Source organism: Callithrix jacchus, chromosome 3, assembly GCF_049354715.1.
Source record: "Callithrix jacchus isolate 240 chromosome 3, calJac240_pri, whole genome shotgun sequence".
Taxonomy (NCBI): domain Eukaryota; kingdom Metazoa; phylum Chordata; class Mammalia; order Primates; family Cebidae; genus Callithrix; species Callithrix jacchus.
The window spans coordinates 110,071,741-110,090,928 of record NC_133504.1 but is presented as its reverse complement, the minus strand read 5'-3'; the positions used below and the strand labels follow the sequence as shown (position 1 = coordinate 110,090,928).

Here is a 19,188-nt window from a genome sequence, read left to right as displayed (position 1 = left end):
TCAATCTCTTGACCTCGTGATCCACCTGCCTTTGCCTCCCAAAGTGCTGGGATTATAGGCTTGAGCCACTGCGCCTGGCCTATTCCATGAGTATTTATTAGATTTATGAACCTATAGTCACTTATATTTTATTTATTTATTTATTATTTTTGAGACATAGTCTTGCTTGGTTGCTCAGACTGGAGTGTAATTGCAGTCATAGCTCTCTGCAGCCTCCAACACCTGGGCTCAAGTGATCCTCCTGCCGCAGACTCTCAAGTAGCTGGGGATATAGGAACACACTACTATGTCCAGCTAATTATTTGTATTTTTTCGTAGAGGTGGGGTCTTGCCATGTTGCCCAGGCTGGTCTCAAATTTCTGGCCTCAAGTATTCCTCCTACCTCAGCCTCCCAAAGTGCTGGGATGACAGGAATGAGCCACTGTGCTCAGCCTTATATTTTAGATTAGTATGTTATTACTATTCTACTGGTTTTGAAAACTATAGAAATACAAAATAGTATGACTTTGTCTTGGCACTATTAACATTTTGTCTTGATGATTCTTTGTTGTGCGGGGAGCTGTCCCGTGCATTGTAGGATGTTCAGCAGCATTCTTGGTCTCTGTCCATTAGTTGCCAGTAGAGAGCCCCCATTCCCTACCAGCTAGGGACAACCAAAAATGTTTCCAGCATTGCCAAATGTTCCATGGGGCAGGTGGGGATCGCCCTGATTAAGAGCCATTAGTTTAGTGGAAGCAGAATGGTGCTTTCAGATTAGAGAGACATGCATTGGAACTCTGGAGCAACATTTGCCATCTGTGTGATCTTTGGCAAGTTACTTAGCCCTTCAAGCCTCAGATTCCCCATCTAAAAATGGGGATAACGTCTATGACGGTTAATTTCATATGTCAACTTGACTAGACCATGGGATGCCCAGATATCTACTTAGATATTATTCTTGTGTGTGTTTCTGAAGGTGTGTTCTGAAGAAATTAGCATTTGCGTTGGTAGACAGAATAAAGCAGATTGCCCTACCCAATGTGAGCGGGCGTAATTCATTCAACTGGGGACCTGAATAGAACAAAAAGGCAGGGGAAGGAAGAATTTCCTCTCTCTCTCTCTCTGCCTATCTGTTTGAGTTGGGACACTGGTATTCTGCTGTTGGATAGGGACTTAAAACCACCAGTTCTCCAGTTCTTAGGCCTTCAGACTTGGACTAGAACTCACATCATTGGTTCTTAGGTCTTCCAACTCGAATAGGAGCTATATAATTGGCTCTCCTGGCTTTCCAATTTGCTGATTGAAGATCTTGGGACTGGCTCCATTAATGTGAGCTAAGTCCTCATTTATCTATCTATCTATCTATCTATCTATCTATCTATCTATCTATCTATCTATCATCTTCTATCTATCATCTATCACCTATTATCTGTGTCTGTCTGTCTGTCTGTCTGTCTGTCTGTCTGTCTCTACCTACCTATCTCCTATTGGTTCTGTTTCTCTGGAGAACCTTGACTAATACAACATCTAATTCAGTTTTGTGAGAGTTAAAAGAAATGGTGTTTGTGAAAATGCCTGATAACTAGGAGATTCTAGAATTTTAATTCTTTCTTCTCTCATCTTCCAGATAAGTTGTGATTCTTGAATAAGCAGTTTAGATTCAGAAAAATTGTCCAGGGGAACATTAAAGTCCTGGCCATGCATTTAGGGTCCTTTTAACCCCAAGAGTCTTTCCAACATTCATCACACGTAGCAGTGGATTTAGGCTCATGGACTGCTACCCTATTTTCTTACAAATGGTACAACTTAAAGGGGAAGCAAGAATCATCAAAAGCATTGTACCTCATAGGGCTCATTTCTTTTTGGCTTTGTTTGTTGTAGCAATATGCATAGCTAATTAAATTTGAGAACATATTTCCCTTTTAATCTGCCTGCAGGATCTCACAAGTTCCCTTCATGTCCCTAAATCTAAATGTAGCTGAATGAATCAAAAGGAAAGTGTGTCCAGTTGTCCAGAGCTTGCATCATTCATTCATTAAATTCATTCATTGTGTGCTTACTAGACTCTGCCTAAGCATAGGGACACATAGTTTCTGTCTTAAGAGTTTCTGAGTGTGGAAAAAACTCAAACTGCTTTTCCTCTGCTCTCACACCACACTGCAGTCAACACAGAACACTTCTGTGACCAAATGTGGGGGATTTTTCCTCATCAACATGCAAGCAATCAATTCTGCAGCAGGCACCAGCTGAGTGTCCTCCAAATTAATTCTGACACTGTGTACCTGGAGATAGTGTCAGATCCTACAGGTTGAGGGCTCAGCCTCACAAGACATATTCCCTTTCCCAGATGCCAGTCACAAGACCAGGCCTAAGAACTTCTTACTGGTTTCAAGTTGACGTTCCATGACTCCCTCTTTGGGTTCAATTTATTTGCTAGAGTGGATCACAGAACTCAGGGAAACACTTACTTATGTTTACTGGTTTATAACAAAGGATATTACAAAAGATATAAATGAAGAGATGCAAAGGGCAAGGTATGGGGGAAGGAGCACAGAGCTTCCAAGCCCTTCCCAGCATACCACCTTTAGGAACCTTCACGAGTTCAGTTATCTTGGAATTTCTTGAAACCCTGTTTCCTCAGGCCTTTTATGGAGACTTCCTAAAAGGATAGCCACTGTTGACAAGCACATAGAAATAGGTTTAGACAAAAAGGGCATGCTTTAGTTACTCAAAGGCTGAGTGGGGAAACCCAGCAAGGTCTATCTGTTCAGATTCTTTTTGGCGTCTTTTCTTTTCTTTTTTTCTTTGAGACAGGATCTCACTCTGACTGTGAGGCTGGAGTGCAGTGGTATGATTTCAATCTCCTGGGGCCAAGCGTACTCCCACCTCAGCCTCCCAAGTAGTTGGGACTACAGGTATGTGCCACCACACTTGGTTAATTTTTTTTTTTTTTTTTTTTTTTTTGTAGAGACAGGATCTTCCTATGTTGCTGTTCTTGAACTCCTGGGCTCAAACAATTCTCCCACCTTGGCCTCCCTAAGTGCTAAGATTACAGGCATGAGTCACTGCACTGGGCCTCCTCTTGGCCTCTCTGTGCAACATTCCTTCCTCCAAAATATGGGGGAGAACCTCTTCTGAAATGGGGTTTCAGAAGTTAAGTAAAAGCAGGGGAAGATTAGAGTCCTACCTTGAGGAGAAAAAGGAGCAGGTGAAAAAACAAGATTATAGAGAGAGATTCTGTTATTCTGAGGTCTGCTTATGAGGCCTAAAGTGTACCAAGTATATAGTTGTGTCTATATACTTATAGATACATATATACATAAATAGATACATGTATATAAGTATATAGTGTATATATACTATATAGGTATATATGTATCTATATATTATATGTATACAAATGAAGAGCTGCAAAGGGAGAGGTATGGGGGAAGGGGCACAGAGCTTCCAAGCCTTCCCTAGCACAACACCCTCTAGAAACCTCCACAGGTTCAGTTATCTTGGAATTTCTTCAACCCTGTCCCCTTGGGACTTTTATGGAGACTTCATAAAAGGATGGGCACCATTGACTAATATATATATAATGTATCTACAAATACATAATACATTTATATAAAATCATGTAGTGTAATGTGACGATTATGTGTATAATGCAATGGAAAGAGAGTTAGGAAGCATTTTAAAATTAGGTAGTTAATAATAGCTAACTTTACTGTGTCCTAACTACTTAAGTTCTAGGCATTATGCTAAGGGCTTTGCACATACATATTCTTTAAATCTTCTGAACAATTCTATCAGTTAAGCAAATTATTGTAATTATTTCATTAGTAAGGAAACTCAGGCAGAAAGATTAAGTAACTTGTTCAAGGATACACAGCTAAGAAGTGGCAGAGGAGATATTTAACACTTCTGTTTGATTTCAGGTCTGTGTTCTTATGCTGTCCTTGTATAGAGATGACCTCCAGAGAAGGTAAAATTCTTGATCTGAGATTTGAAAACTAATAAACAGTAGTTAGCCATATGAGGGATGAGACATGTACTCTAGAGGGTGGCAGGCAGCATGGGGGAAGTTCCAGAAGCGTTGAGTCTCTAGGAAGTTAATATTTGGGTCTCTAGGCTGTCAGTGGGGGAAGTGAGCAGGGGTAGATAAGGCTCAAAAGCAAGGCAGATAGCCATATTGCAAAAGTCATCATGCATTAAATAAGGAATTGAAAATTCCAGCCATAAAGCTATAGGGACCCAAATAATTACTCTGTGTGTGTGTGTGTGTGTGTGTGTGTGTGTGTGTGTCTGTGTATGCACATGTTGTGGACAGGGGTGATGATATAACCAGATATGCATGTGGGACAGCTGTGTGGAGGACAGACCAGTAGCATGACCTGTGAGAGACAATTGTAACATTGAGGTGAGGTGGTTAGAGCCTTACGTTTTGGCTGTGGTCTCAGAAGTGGAGAAAAGAAGTATAGATCCAGCCTGTATTGGCTTGTGAGAGCCGATTGTTACATTTCAAGGATTTTTTGAGTTGGTTGTTAAAGTCATCAATGATTAATTAAATTACATACATGTATAATTAAATTAATTATATTAAAAACAAAGGAATAGTCAAAACTCATCATTTCATAATTATTTTTTTATTATCTACTCTTTTGAGGTTATTTACACCTATTTTATCTGTAGGTGGAAATACCATATAATATGTGTTCTGCACGTCTCTTCCCAATTCTGTTAGTGGTGTCATGTTGGTAGCTTAAAACTGATAGCAAAAGGAGGCAGAGAAACTCTAGGTAGATGGGGTGGGTCCCTGGCAAAAATCCCACCTTTAAGCTGAAAGCCTGAAACCCACAGCCCAAAGTGAGAACTTCCATTCCTGTGTGCCCACTCTCTCCCGATTAGATCTTTCTGAATAATATCTTTTTACCAATTGGATGTTGCCTTTTCCAAAACTACCTACAGCCTGTCCCATCCCCATTCTGTGCCCAGAAAGATCCCAGATTCAGCTAGCAGAGGGAAGAAGCAGTTGGATGTCGGGAAGAAGTGCCTGGACATAGAAGAGAGGTGGTTTGACTTCAGGTGAGAGTGATTTTCCATTTTTGTCCCCTTTCCAGCTCCCCTCTCCAATGAGAACCTATGAGGATTATTCCTCCTGCTCTCCTCTTTGTGGTAATGAGATTGTCTTAAAATTAGGTAGTTAATAATAGCTAACTTTACTATGTCCTAAGATTCAATAAAATATTCTTGGCTGGGCATGGTGGCTCACGCCTGTAATCCTAGCACTTTGGGAGGCTGAGGAGGGTGGATTGCCTGAGCTCAGGAGTTTGAGACCAGCCTGCACAAAATGGTGAAACCCCATCTCTACTAAAAATACAAAAATTTAGTCAGATGTGGTGGCGTGTGCCTGTAATCCCAGCTACTCAGGAGGCTGAGACAGAAGAATTGCTTGAACCCGGGAGGTGGAGGTTGCAGTGAGCCGAGATCATACCATTGCACTCCAGCCTGGGTGACAGAGTGGGACTCCATCTCCGAAAAAAAAGATTCTCCACATTTACTATCAATTCATCTGGGCACTCATTCCTCTTGGGCACTGGACAAGAACTAGGGACACACTACTGCAGGTACCCAAAAAGGCTATTGCCCTTGCTGGAAGAAGGCAGCTGCCCCATGTGATGAGGCAAAGGGCTCACTGAGCTGATAACACACTGCTGTCTGTGGACCGTGGAGCTAAGAGAGTATGGTAACATGCTCTCTGTGACCCTGGGATGGCAGGCACCCACATCTGGACATTGCCCTGGGGCCCACATGGAGTTTGTTCCTGCTGGTGCCAAAGTAGCCAGTTCCTACACTCACTTGCTCCAGTTCCTGCACTCATTCGCTTGCATGCTCCCTCCTGTGAGGGGTTGAGCAGGGCAGCTGAGTAAACATGGCACCCCTGTCTTGAGTTCCATGAAGGGGTCAAGAAAATATCCTGCATCAAAATCAGCTGTGGTGGGAGGAACAATCACACCATGAAAATCATCAAGTGTCACCCACCTTTCCCTTTTTCAGAGAACGGCTTATTCATTTACCAGAACATGACTGGATAGTTCTAAGAAATAATTTAAAAGAAAAAATAGATAAAAGCTAATGGCAAATTAGATATTATAGGAATATGAGGAAAAGTCTTGAGTTATCATATTTTTAATTTGAACAACTGAGTAAATGGTGATATTAATTACCAAGGTGAAGGATTATAGGAGGAAAGTTTGGTTTTAGAAGAAAAATAATGAATTAGTTTTGAGCTTGTTGAATTTGAGTAGAGATACTCTGTGGATACTTGGGTGAATAGGTCAAGAGGTAAGAGCATGGAGTTTGGGGTTAAAGATGTAGTTTGGATGCTGTAGCACAAGCAGTTATTCAACCAGCTGAGCAGAGAGCTGGAGCCAGAACCCTGGGGAGTGAAGATCATTAGGCACCATCAGAAGATGGGAAGAGTTAAAGACACAAACAATGAGAGAAAGAAGAGTCACATGAGAAAAAGGAAGTGTTCAGTATCACAGAGAGTTCAAAGCAAACAAGGTCAGGAAATTATCCATCGCCTCTGGAAGTGCGGTGGTTGTTGGAGAGCTCAGAGAGAGCAGTTTTGTTGCAGTGGTGTCGGTGGATGCCAGCCTGTAGTGATTGGAGAGTGAACAAGCAGTGATGAAGCGAAGACAGTGAGTGCAGACCACTCTAAAATCATTTTAAAAATGATTGGCTGTGCAAAGGAGGAGAGTAAGGTGGTGGCTTAAAGGGAATGTGCAGTCACAGGAAATTTTTATTTGTATTTTGGATGTGATCATTCAGATTTCTTTTCTTTCTTTTCTCTACCACCCCCCACCTTTTTTTTTTTTTTAAAACAGAGTCTCACTCTGTTGTCCAGGCTGGAGAGCATTGGTGTGATCTTAGCTCACTGCAACCTCCGCCTTCTGAGTTCAAGCGATTCTCCTATCTCAGCCTCCTGAGTAGCTGGGATTATAGGCATTCACCAACACACCCAGTATTTTTTGTATTTTTGTAGAGATGGGGTTTCATCATGTTGGCCAGGCTGGTCTCAAACCCCTGACCTCAAGTGATCCACCTGCTTCAGCCTCCCAAAAGTACTGAGATTACAGGCATGAGCCACCATGCCCAGCACCAGATTTCCCTTCTATGTTGAAGGGAAAAGACAAGTAAATAAGGAAAAATTGAGGATAAAGGGAAAGAGAAGAAATATGGCAAGTATTGATGACCCCCAGTAAACCACAACCTCTGGGCTTCATTTTCATGTGACGTGGGCCTTAATCTTGTGATTTGCTTTGACCAATGTGAAATTAGCAAGCATGTGCCAGCAGAAACTTGGTAAGCGTTTTTGCACATTGCAGTTTGTCCTCTCGGTGGAAGCTATCAGCTGCACTGTACAAAAGCTTGAACCAGACTACTGAATAATGAGGGACTGTGTGGACAGAACCTTGCAGGATAACAGACCCTCCTGGGTGATTCAGCCCCAGATGTGCTCCTAACTCACTGAAGCCAAATGAATAATTTCGATAGAATCAGCAGAAGAATCACACAGTCGAGCCCAATCCAGATAGCAGAATTATGAGCAAATAAAGAGATGTGATTTTAAGCCATTTAATGTGAGGGCATACTGTTTTACAGCAACTGATAACCAAAACAGGGAAAACAGACCAGTTGCCAAATCTATTAGCAAGACAACATTTCATAAAAATTAAAGGCATAGGTTCTGAAGCAGCACGTCATTGGCTTTAATACTTAATTGCATAATTGAGAAAATTATGTAGCCTTTGGGGACTTCAGTTCATTGTCTGTAAAATGGTATGAAGATTAACTGAGATGATACCATCTTAGTAAGCTCTGGATACATATTTACTGGTCTACTATTAAAGCACATGCAAAAGGTTTAACTCCAAAGAGGAGAGACTCGTTATTCTTTAACACAAAAGGGAGGAAAGTTTAACTGTAAGGATGTCTTGAGGCAGGGTTCCAAGGAATAATAACTTATTAAGATGGATTTAGTTATACCTTCCTTATATTTTTTTAGCATTTCACAGATTATAAAGTGTTTTCCTATATACTCTCTCATTTGACTCAATGGAGAAAGGAGGGAGATAACTTTTAAATGTAAAGAAACAGAAGCTAAATTCAAACTATACTACAAGGTTACAGTAATCAAAACAACATGTTACTGGTACCAAAACAGAGATATAGACCAATGGAACAGAACAGAGGCCTCAGAAGCAACACCACACATCTACAACCATGTGATCTTTGACAAACCAGACAAAAGCAATCAATGGGGAAAGGATTCTCTGTTTAATAAATGGTGTTGGGAAAACTGGCTAGTCATATAGAGAAAGCTGAAACTAGACCCCTTCCTTATATCTTATACAAAGCTAACTCCTAATGGATTAAAGATTTAAACACAAGAACTAACACCATAAAAACCCTAGAAGGAAGCCTAGGCAGCGCCATTCAGGACATAGGCATAGGCATGAACTTCATGACTAAAACACCAAAAACAATGGCAACAAAAGTTGACAAATGGCATCTAATTAAACTTAAGAGCCTCTGCACAGCAAAAGAAACAATCATTAGAGTGAACTGGCAACTAACAGATTGGGAAAAAATTTTTGCAATCTACCCATCTGGCAAAGGGCTGATATCCACAATCTACAAAGAACTAAAGCAGATTTACAAGAAAACAAACAAACAAACAAACATATTCAAGAGTGGGTAAAGGATATGAACAGACACTTTTCAAAAGAAGAATATGTGGCCAACAAACATATGAAAAAATGTTCATCATCACTGGTCATTAGAGAAATGCAAATCAAAATCACATTGAGATACCATCTAATACCAGTTAGAATGGTGATCATTAAAAAATCTGGAGACAACAGAAGCTGGAGAGGATGTGGAGAAATAGGAACATTTTTACACTATTGGTGGGAGTGTAAATTAGTTCAACCATTACGGAAGACAGTGTGGTGATTCCTCAAGGATCTAGAAATAGAAATTCCATTTGACCCAGCAATCCCATTACTGGATATATATCCAGAGGACTATAAACCATTCTATTATAAAGACACATGCACACATGTTCGCTGTGGTGCTGTTTACAATAGCAAAGACCTGGAACCAACCCAAATACCCATCAATAATAGACTGGACAAAGAAAATGTGGCACATATACACCATGGAATACTATGCAGTCGTAAAAAACAACGTTTGTGTCCTTTGTAGAGACATGGATAAATCTGGAAACCATCATTCTCAGTAAGCTGACACAGAACAGAAAACAAAACACCACATGCTTTCACTCATATGCAGGTGATGAACAATGAGAACACTTAGGCACAGGGGAGAGAACAACACTCACTGGGCTAGGTGGGGAGTGGAGGGGAAGGGAAGGGAGGGACAGCACAGGGCAGGGAGGATGGGAAGGGATAATACCAGGAGAAATGCCTGACATAGGCTATGGGGCAGGGGTGGGGATGGAGACAGCAAACCACCATGGCACGTGTGTACCTATGCAACAATCTTGCAGGATGCAGGATGTGCACATATACCCCAGAGCCCAAAGTACAATAAAAAAACAAGAATCTAAATTGTTCGGCCGAATGAATGTATAAGGCTTAAGAGGTGAGCAAGAATTAGAAATGCTGAGCTTTGGACTCTGTATTCAATATTCTCCCCAAACAGACTAGTGAACAGGCTACAGACTAGAAGCCAGAAGTTCTGGCTTTGGGCCCTGGCTTTGCCAAGTGCAACATACTACCTTGAACAATTTACTTTCTTTCTCCAAATGTCATCTATAGGCTGGGAATAACATTCCTTCCAATGTCAAAGGTAGCCACTGAAGTGAGGAAGCCCTTTGCAAACTCAGAAGTGCCCTACCCGTACAAATATTTATCATTTTCATTATTGTGCCCACTGCCTCTCATCAGTAATATCGTTAGAGTCATTGGACTACATATGTCTTATATTAAGTGTGATATAAGAGAAAAGAACCTTAGTGTTTCTCCTCCCCTTTTCGATATCTTCCTCCCCTACGTGATTTCAATCTTCCCAGGAGCTAGTTCCACAACATATTTACTTTTAGTTCACTCATTAAACACAAACTCACCTGTCCTATATTTTATACATTTAAATCTTAGATTTTTTGCATGCATCAAAATCATAACAAGGAAATAAGAACATTACTGAATTAGGGCTGGGCACAGTGGCTCATGCCTGTAATCCCACATTGGGAGGCCAAGGCAGGCAGATCACTTGAGGTCAGAAGTTCGAGACCAGCCTGGCCAACATGGTAAAACACCGTCTCTACTAAAAACACAAAAATTAGCCAGATGTAGTGGTTGGAACCTGTAATCCCAGCTACTTGAGAGGCTGAGGCAAGAGAATTGCTTGAACCCAAGAGGTGGAGGTTGCAGTGAGCCAAGATTGTGCCACTGTACTCCAGCTTGGGCAACAGACTGAGACTCCATCTCAAAAAAAAAAAAAAAAAAAAGATTATTCCTGAATTAATGTCTTTCTATTCTCAGGTAAGAGGTATGTTCACATTATTCTTAACCCAAAGGAACTATTGGAATGCTGAGAATTCTGGTGTAGCTGTGTGAAAGACATTTTAAGGCATAGAACAAGTGTAGGGATTGTCATATAACCTCAGAAGGCCACTTGTGCAGGCTTTTTGAGAGCTAACATTTACTGCATGGTCCCTGATTATTACTGAGTCCAAAGATGGAACTATTTTTAAGAGTTTATTTCCATCCTGAAATTGGAAACAAAATTTAAATGCAGAGTATGGTCATGTTATTTAGAATGATCCAAGCAGGAAAACCCTTCAAGTTTCAATTATAAAGAAGATGCCTGTGTTTTATTTTTGAAGGACCTTGTGGGACAATCCAGTATCTAGACTTTAAAACGCCTTGTGTTCTTCTGCCGTGTTCCACATTGTCCTTCAGACTAGTCACTGCACATATTTGTCCCACTGAGCTAACTGTATTTGCCACATATTGATCAAAGATTATTTCATGGCCTTTATCTTCTTATTTTGAGAACTGAGCAAATGTGCTGATTTGTATAAATAAGACAGAATGGAGAACTTTCCTGGGAAATGAGAGATATTTTAAAAACAACTGTCATACTGAAGACTCAGGGAGGCTTAATTAGCTGATGCCTGCAAAACCATGATGTCCTTGCTAAGTATGATGAATACCATTTATTCTTGGATGAGTAAAAAGTCATTTATTTTAAGACATTTGAGTTTGGTGTGCACTGATTACAAAATACAGATTATTTTTGCAGAAATAGAAAAACTCGATGAAAAATGCAAAAATGAGACAAATTTTGGAATACACAGGGTTATTATTCTCAAAGACTTAAATATGCAGCATTGATGTAAAACTAAAAAATATTATATCGCTCAAATGCATGAGCTTATTCAAAGGCAGCTGCATAGTTTAAAGGACAGTTCTCAAACCGGAAGATCTAAGTTCCAGGCGTGAACTGCCTTTTACCAGCTAAGAGACTTTGGTCAAGCCACTGGTTTCTTCATCTGCAAAACAGAAAAAACAATAATACCTTTTCTTATCTATCATCTGGAGTTTTTTGAGATTCAGATGTGATCCTATAGTTATCTGGTAATTTCATCAACTGTAAAAATGAAAAAGATGTTATCATTTCTTTGAAACACTCATAAGGCAGAAAATGGCTTAGTAACCCCAATAACTAATAATTCAGACACTTTAATTCATCCTTTTACTAGAGTCCTTAAGTTCTTTCTTTCTTTCCTTCATCTTACTGTTTCTTTTTGTGGATTTAGATAGGTTAAAAGTGAGGGATGATGGGGAACTGGAAGAAGAGCCATTTCCTTCTGTTAGGAACAGGGTGTCTCATTACCAAACTTTTAGGAGAACATCAACTGGAGTTTTAAAAGATGGCAGACAGCATTTTATAGGTGTGGACTTTCTGGGAACATCCAGCATTTGAACTCCAAATGCCTAGAGTTTTTCTATTGGCTGACCTATGTACCATTAAAATATATCTCCAGATGAATCATTTGTCATGGCAGAAATATATCTCCCATTAAGAGCCAAACACCCACACGTATCAACTCTATGCTAATTCGCATCAGTAGCTGTCTTGAGACAATTTCTTACATTTCTTTAATATATATAAATATTGTGGTAGATATTGCTGTAACTTCTTTGCTATTTCTCCCATTGAGAAGTGGAATCTAATTCTCCTTCCCTTGACTTTAGACTGGGTTTAGTGACTTACTTGGCCAATCAATTGAGATGGAAATGATGTTCTGGGACTTCTGAAGCTGGGTCATAAGCAACCCTGAAACTTTTACCTGGATCTCTTGCAAAACTCATTTTGGGAGCCTTAAGCTACGTTCTAAGAGACTGTCATGTCACAGAGGACACTTCAACAGTTCTACCCATCCCAGCTTTGTATCTGTCCTTGCAAATGTGCAGGCCATGTGAGTGGAGAGATCTTGGGCCACTCTGGATCAGCTTATCTCCTAGCTGAGTACCTCTGAGAGGCCCACCCAAATATCTGACCCACTGGATCTCGAGGCATTATGAAACAGTTGTTTTGGTCACTAAGTTTGTAAGTAGCAATATGTAAATGGCTACAAACATTCAATGTTTTTGTGCGGAATAGCACTCAAGTATACTCATTAGTAGTAGAATCGCTTATGGTTATCAAAGTATTATTTTATTGAAAAAGTACATTTTTATCTTAGACAATTTAATAGTAGCTCATACAATGGCATGCACATTTTCTGAGATTTTACTATATGCCAGGTTCTATGCTAAGCACTTTATCTGTGTACCACCCATGTACTCCCATCTGTCACCCTCACCTCCATTTCACAGAACTACCATCCAGTGAGCGCTTCCCTCTTTACCATTGTGCCCAGTCAGTAGTAAGGAGCACGGAAGCCAAAGGACACCCAGAGGGAGGGCTTTTCAGGGACATTCTTAAAGGTCTGTTTCTGTCTTGCTCAGGAGAAACTAGTCTATTCCTCCTTTTCTATAATGTGTAATTGAGGGATTACTTTAATTATATTTAGAGGATCTCCCAGGCTTATCTTACCCAAGCTTGTGAAATAGCCACCTTTCAGCACCTCTTAATTATGCCTTTCAGAGTTTCTCATCGTATCTCATCTTATCGTACCACTCACTAATCTCACTGTGTCTCATTCCAGAGCTCTAGATGGGATGGATCCATCCAGGGAGACAGTTCCCTGTTCTTTGTCTCAGACATTTGCCAGTCCTTCAGAGAGGGTCCACCACTCCCAGCCCTATGTTATCGTGGGAGGAATTATTTTGGCCATATTTATTTTTCTTTGCTCAAGTCCTGCTGTGATATCTATGCTACTATTTTCTCTTTGTCAGAGGAAAGGAATGCGGGATTTTCTCATATTTACATTTATTTATTTCCCTCCACCTTTTGTTGTATTTGGGGTGTAGACATTTGAATAGGGCCAGGATAGATGTGCCACAAAACTAGGAAGCTTGAGTTTCAGGGTCCCTTACTTGTGCAGGCTCCATACAAAGTTCTAAACTTGATTTTGACTCTTCTATTTTTTAAAAAAAAGAAGGTCTGAAACATACGTATAGACTCCTGGCTTCACAAACCCTGAATCTGGAATAGGATGGCTCACCCAGAGTCCTGGCGTGTGTGGTGGTGCAGTAACTTAATAATATCTGAAGGGTTGGCTGCATGTTGTTAGCAGTATGCCAGTATACCTCTTAAAGCCTGGCCCCTGAAATGATCAGATAGATTAATCCTCTTCCTTTTCTGCCTTTAGCTCTTCTCCCTACCCCTTAATTTATTTGTTTATTTACTATCCTGTAATTTCTTTCCCCTGAATGCCTGGTTCTTGGCTTTCTCCTCTGACTGCTCTTATTTGAATTTTCCTTATTAGTTAAACTCTACCAGTATAATATAAAGCACCTTTGGATTCAGTGGAAATTGTCCCTCTTTTGCTAACAGAGTAAGTCAGTTGTTAAATTCTGCTAGTTGGGAGAGGAATTTCAAGTGCTTTCAGCTCTGTGAATCGACCAAGAATTATTCATTGGGGGTAGTTCTCTTCCAGGACTAAGAAAAACAACAGATAATACCAAAGAACAGTTCCAAGTAGCCTCATTCTCATGGTGTTGGGATCTTTTGGGGAATAATGATGTACTTTGATGAGTATTTAGTTCTGGTGTGAACCACTGATGCAAGCATTCAGTCCCAGCAGAAGCCCCTTCAGGATTCAGGTCATGGTCCAAGCTTCTCATGTACCTTGGTGAGGGCCAACACATTTAATAGGGGAAACAATTGCTTGCTTACTTCAGTGGTGCAAAGTTACTTATCTGCGTTTTCTGAAAGAAGCAGATATAATAAACCCTAATGGATTTTATGACTAGAGTTTGAGGAGTTCTTATAAAATAGGGTGAAAACCTGGAAGCTTATTTACCCCTTCAGAGAGAAAACACTAAGAAGAAGCCTTCAAGTGAGGAAAAGACACAGCTTGGCCACAGCTGGTCCACAGCTGTTAATTCTTCTGCTTCCACTGTGGGAAAAGATTATTCTATTATTCTCCTCAAACCGGGCTTAACGGCTCATGCCTGTAGTCCCAGCTACTGAGGAGGCTAAGGCAGGAGGATTGCTTGAGCCCAGGTGTTTGAGGCTGCAGTTATCTCAGGCTATAGTAACCTTGAACGATCCAATCCAGAGTGTTTTTCAAAGTATAACCAAACATTTGCTTTTGAAATCAATGCATTTTCAGATTGCAAGAAAACATCAGCAGTTTTTATTGGTGAGATGAAGCTGATACTTCTCTTCCCCTCTGATGGCTATCCAAAAAACGAATGAAAACAAGATCACCATGAGTACCTAGGTTTAAACCAAGCATTTTCTGTTTTATAACATCTTTCAGTATTTTATTCTCCCCATACTTTAGGAAATTATTGAAAAGGTCTTCCATTATTAACCTGCATCCCATTATCAAGGCCTCAAAACCCATTAGGTGGAGTTTGCATCAGGAGAGAGAAATAGAGAAAGAGAAGACACTTAGGTTTCAGCATTTGTATTCTGTTTCTTATGAACTCTAACAGAATACTGCTCTGATTTAGAGAGAATCAGCTCAAAGTTGTTTGGTCTCCAGTAAAAGGTTGGGAGAATCCACTGAACTAATGGCTTGAGAGTTAAAAATGATTCCAGTGAGCATCTGCCGAAACCCATCATGAAACCATTCACGTGTTTTATTGACTCATCATTAAGTTGAAATCTTCTGATTTTTGTACATCTCAGGCTATTTTCCTGCTGGGTCTCTGTCTTGATTTTTTTTGAGATGGAATCTCACTCTGTCACCCAGGCTGGAGGGCAGTGGCCGATCTCCACTCACTGCAACATCTGCCTCCTGGGTTCAAGCGATTCTCCTGCCTCAGCTTCCTAAGTGACTGGCACTGTAGGCATATGCCAGTATGCCCAGCTAGTTTTTATATTTTTTAGTAGAGAAGGGTTTTCAACATGTTGGTCAAGTTGGTCTCGAACTCCTGACCTCAAGTGATCCACCCGACTCAGCCTCCCAAAGTGCAGGTATTATAGGCATGAGCTACCATGTCCGGCCTGGTCCCTATAATATTATATAGGCAATTCAATAACTCAAGTTGAATCAAATAATGTAAAAATGCTTTGCTTTTAGAGCTACTTAGGGCCACTTTGAATGGTGGGTTCATTAACTCTGTAGGCATAGCACTTTTATTTGAACCTAAGGTAAAGTTTATCCTAATTTTTGAAAAAGATAACCATTTGCCACTCCCCACTCCACTCATCTTCAATTAAAAACCTATTAGTTGATTGCATGATTATTCTGAAAGTTTGCTAATTTTTTCTCTGTAAGCTGCAAATTTGTATTTTATATGCATTAAGTGGAGTACAGTGATTATACAGAAGTGACAGAGATTTGAATAGAATGTGGTTAGTGATTTTATTATTAAATATCTCAGCAATTATAGACTTGTGCCAAGTACTTAGAAAATATGTATTTTCATAAATTACTGTTTTGAGAACTGTTTCTATTTATCTCAGCTGGGTTTTAGGAATTTAGAGTGACCCCTCTCCAAGCAGTACTGCAGTTTCTTACTAACCTGAAGCAAACAGGTTGGCTGAAAGGATGACACATAGCATTGCATACCACGGAGGTCTAAGAAACAGGCCAGGCACGGTGGCTCACACCTGTAATTCCAGCACTTTGGGAGGCTGAGTTAGGTGGATCACTTGAGGCTAGAAGTTCAAGACCAGCCTGGCCAACATGGTGAAACCCCATCTCTACTAAAAATACAAAAACTAGCCAGGTGTGGTGAAGGGCACCTGTAGTCTCCCAGCTACTCGAGAGGCTGAGGCAGGAGAATCGCTTGAGCTGGGGAGGTGGAGGTTACAGTGAGCTGAGATTGCACCACTGCACTCTAGCCTGGGCAACAGAGCCAGACTCTGTCTCCAAAAAAAAAAAAGAAAGAAAGAAAGAAAAAAGATGTTGGAAACAGATTATGGGAGGATATTGACCTAAATAACTCACTAATTTTTTTAAATTGTTTAATGTGGCATTCCAAGTTCAGTAAGAAAAGTCCAAAAAAAAGTGTGTGTGGAGGGAGCAAGTGCTGGCTCAAAAGTTGCTTTGTCTAACTAATGGATCCTTGAGAAAACTCCCGGAATCAGATATGAAAATGTTTTTCCTTTTTGTGGGAGTAGGAGGTAGTAGAATATGACTTTTGTTCCTAAGCAAGGCAAGCCAAGGTCATTGCAACCTTTCTGCATAACTGCCTAAGTGAGAAAGCAGAACACAAGCAGATACCCTGCTTGAAGCCCTTTAGTTTCCTTTTGTATCAAAAAGATTGGCTTTCACCATGGGAGAGGTTGTAATTGGATTTCACCATGAAAGGAAGTTGTAATTGGATTTCTCAGCACTCTACAAGCTCTGTCCCTGGAAAAGCAAGGAAAGGGGCCTAAATATCCTTTCTGCTAGCTGGAAACATAGCACAGCCAAGCCCTCAAAGACTGACCTGAAAGGAGTGGGCAGAATGGGCCATGCATGTGTCAGCTACCACCCTCTCTGATGAAAGGCCATGTGTGTAATAGCTAAATATCACTTGGGCATTGCATTTGGTAGGAAACACAGGACATTCCTCTGAATGAAAACTTCTGAATCATCTCTGTCGCTTTGTCGTGAAATTTGTGTCTCTTAGGGAAGAGGAGGGTGTCTAAAGTTTGGCATAATCTAAAACACAAAAACATCATTCTCCATCTACATTTTGTAGCTAACTTACACAGATAACCAGAATATGTTTTTATTTTGAGTACTACAGTTTATTTTGCATTCTTTTTTGTAATTGGGCACACTTCAGTTTCTATGGTATTTCCTAGAAACTTAAACTGCAGTAAGATTAGGTTGAAGTAGATATTTGTATTTGATTTATTTTCAGTTTCTATAGTTTTTTAAAACATTAATTTACAGTTAAAATTTAAAAGATAAATTTTATTTTTGAAGTTCTGTATATTACCATGCTACTCAAATCAACTTAGCATACCTTTCTCCCTTGGGCACTTCTCGCCTTGCCATGCTTTCTATCTTCCTTCTCTTTCCTTTTCTCTTAAAAATTAATAAGCTCCCTGAACACTGAGGCAGACTGTAAACGCAGCCATCTGTGCCTCTGAAAGGAGAAACAGGATTCCTCTTTATATTGGCCACATCAGTGACTTTTGAAAATTTTAGTGTTGGTTGTTATTGCTTCAAGTCTAATAGAATTTTCCTTGGGTTGCCTAGAGTTTCCCCAGTTTCTCAACCCTCCCAGATGATGACAACTTGATCTGTTTATCTCTTCATCTAAAGTTTAATGAACTAAGACACCATGTGTACTAGGAAAAGGAGAGGTTTGCTGGTTACTTTCTTTTTCTTATTACTCTTGGCCTATCATTTCCTGGAGTATGTAATCCATGAATCCAAACGAGGCCAGGTATCTTCTATTGAATTTGTTTATATCACAGGAAGCCTGTAGGCTCCTATTTTTAGTAACTATTGCAACTATGGAAAATTTTCCTTTCTGGGAAATGTAGTAAACAAAACAATTATTATAGGTACTTTGTAATCAGACTCAGAACAGTCTTGTTCACCTTGTTTTTACATGACAGTCAAAGGCTTTGTAATCAGAGAGCAAATCTCTTAGTCATATTTTGGCTAACATATATGTGCTGTTACCTGATTCAACATTATTAACACTTATAGGGCTTTTAAAGTATTCATGAGTCTCTGGGGAGAGCTCTATGGTTTGGCCTTAAAGTCATCTGAAGGATGAAAAAGACGTTCTTCTATTTTGAGTTCTCTGCTGAGTCACCCTCTGACATCAAGGTGTCCCAGCCCCTTGAGTGTATATGATATAGTCAAACTCAATGATACAGACTTTTCCGAGCCTCTGACCTTCAACTGCCCATCATCCTTCCTAATTGAATCTACCACCATATGGGTCTGAGCTACGAATAGAAATGGTTATGCCTGTTGGGGCTTTGAGACTCACCAGAATTCCATCGAGATGTTAAAGATATACATTAAACCTGAATCAAGCAGAGGGCACATAGATTTAGTGCTCAGGGAAGGGAGTATTATGGACATTTATATCTCTCACTGCTCTGCCCTTGCTCTCGGGAGCTGGCTGCCTCTCAGTTCCTCAAATAGGCCGTGATCCCTCTTGTTCCAGGGTCTTTGCACAAGTTGTTCACACTGTCAGAATTCTCTTGCCAGGACCCACTCCTCCCAGCCACCATCACCCCCCCCCCACATACACAGAGTTAATATCTATTCAGATTTCAGATTGGGGAAAGCCATTATTGACCTTGAGTGGAGGTCAGGATCCTTATGTACTCTCTTAGAACAAAGGTGCTTTGCCCTTATAACACTTATTTCAGCATATCATTATATATGGTATGGGTTCCAATCAAATGTGTTTTTTTCACTCCCACAAGTCCTGCTGTAAAAAAGAGGGATTTGCCTTATATTCAAGTGCTTCCAAAGTCTCTCACATTAACGGCCACTGTCTCAGTTTCTTCATTTTGAGCAGCAAAGTACTATTCAAGAAAACAATTAGAAATGATCTCAAGAGATGCTTATTTTTGTTCTTAGGAAGGTCACATTGACAA

General features: G+C 40.2%; 1 protein-coding gene and 1 long non-coding RNA gene across 2 annotated transcripts in view; one reads left to right on the top strand and one right to left on the bottom strand.

Annotated features, from left to right (window-relative positions):
* The window catches only part of LOC128931594 (uncharacterized), a 34,859-nt gene extending 29,774 nt beyond the window's left edge, over window positions 1–5,085 (top strand). Inside the window, exons 3-5 of the long non-coding RNA XR_008480160.2 lie at window positions 2,794–2,894; window positions 3,903–3,949; window positions 4,960–5,085. This is a non-coding gene — a long non-coding RNA (uncharacterized LOC128931594). The remainder of the gene's footprint in view (window positions 1–2,793; window positions 2,895–3,902; window positions 3,950–4,959) is intronic.
* Window positions 1–19,188, bottom strand: part of SPARCL1 (SPARC like 1) — a 59,468-nt gene that overhangs the window by 34,332 nt on the left and 5,948 nt on the right. The gene's annotated exons all lie outside the window — the stretch shown is intronic.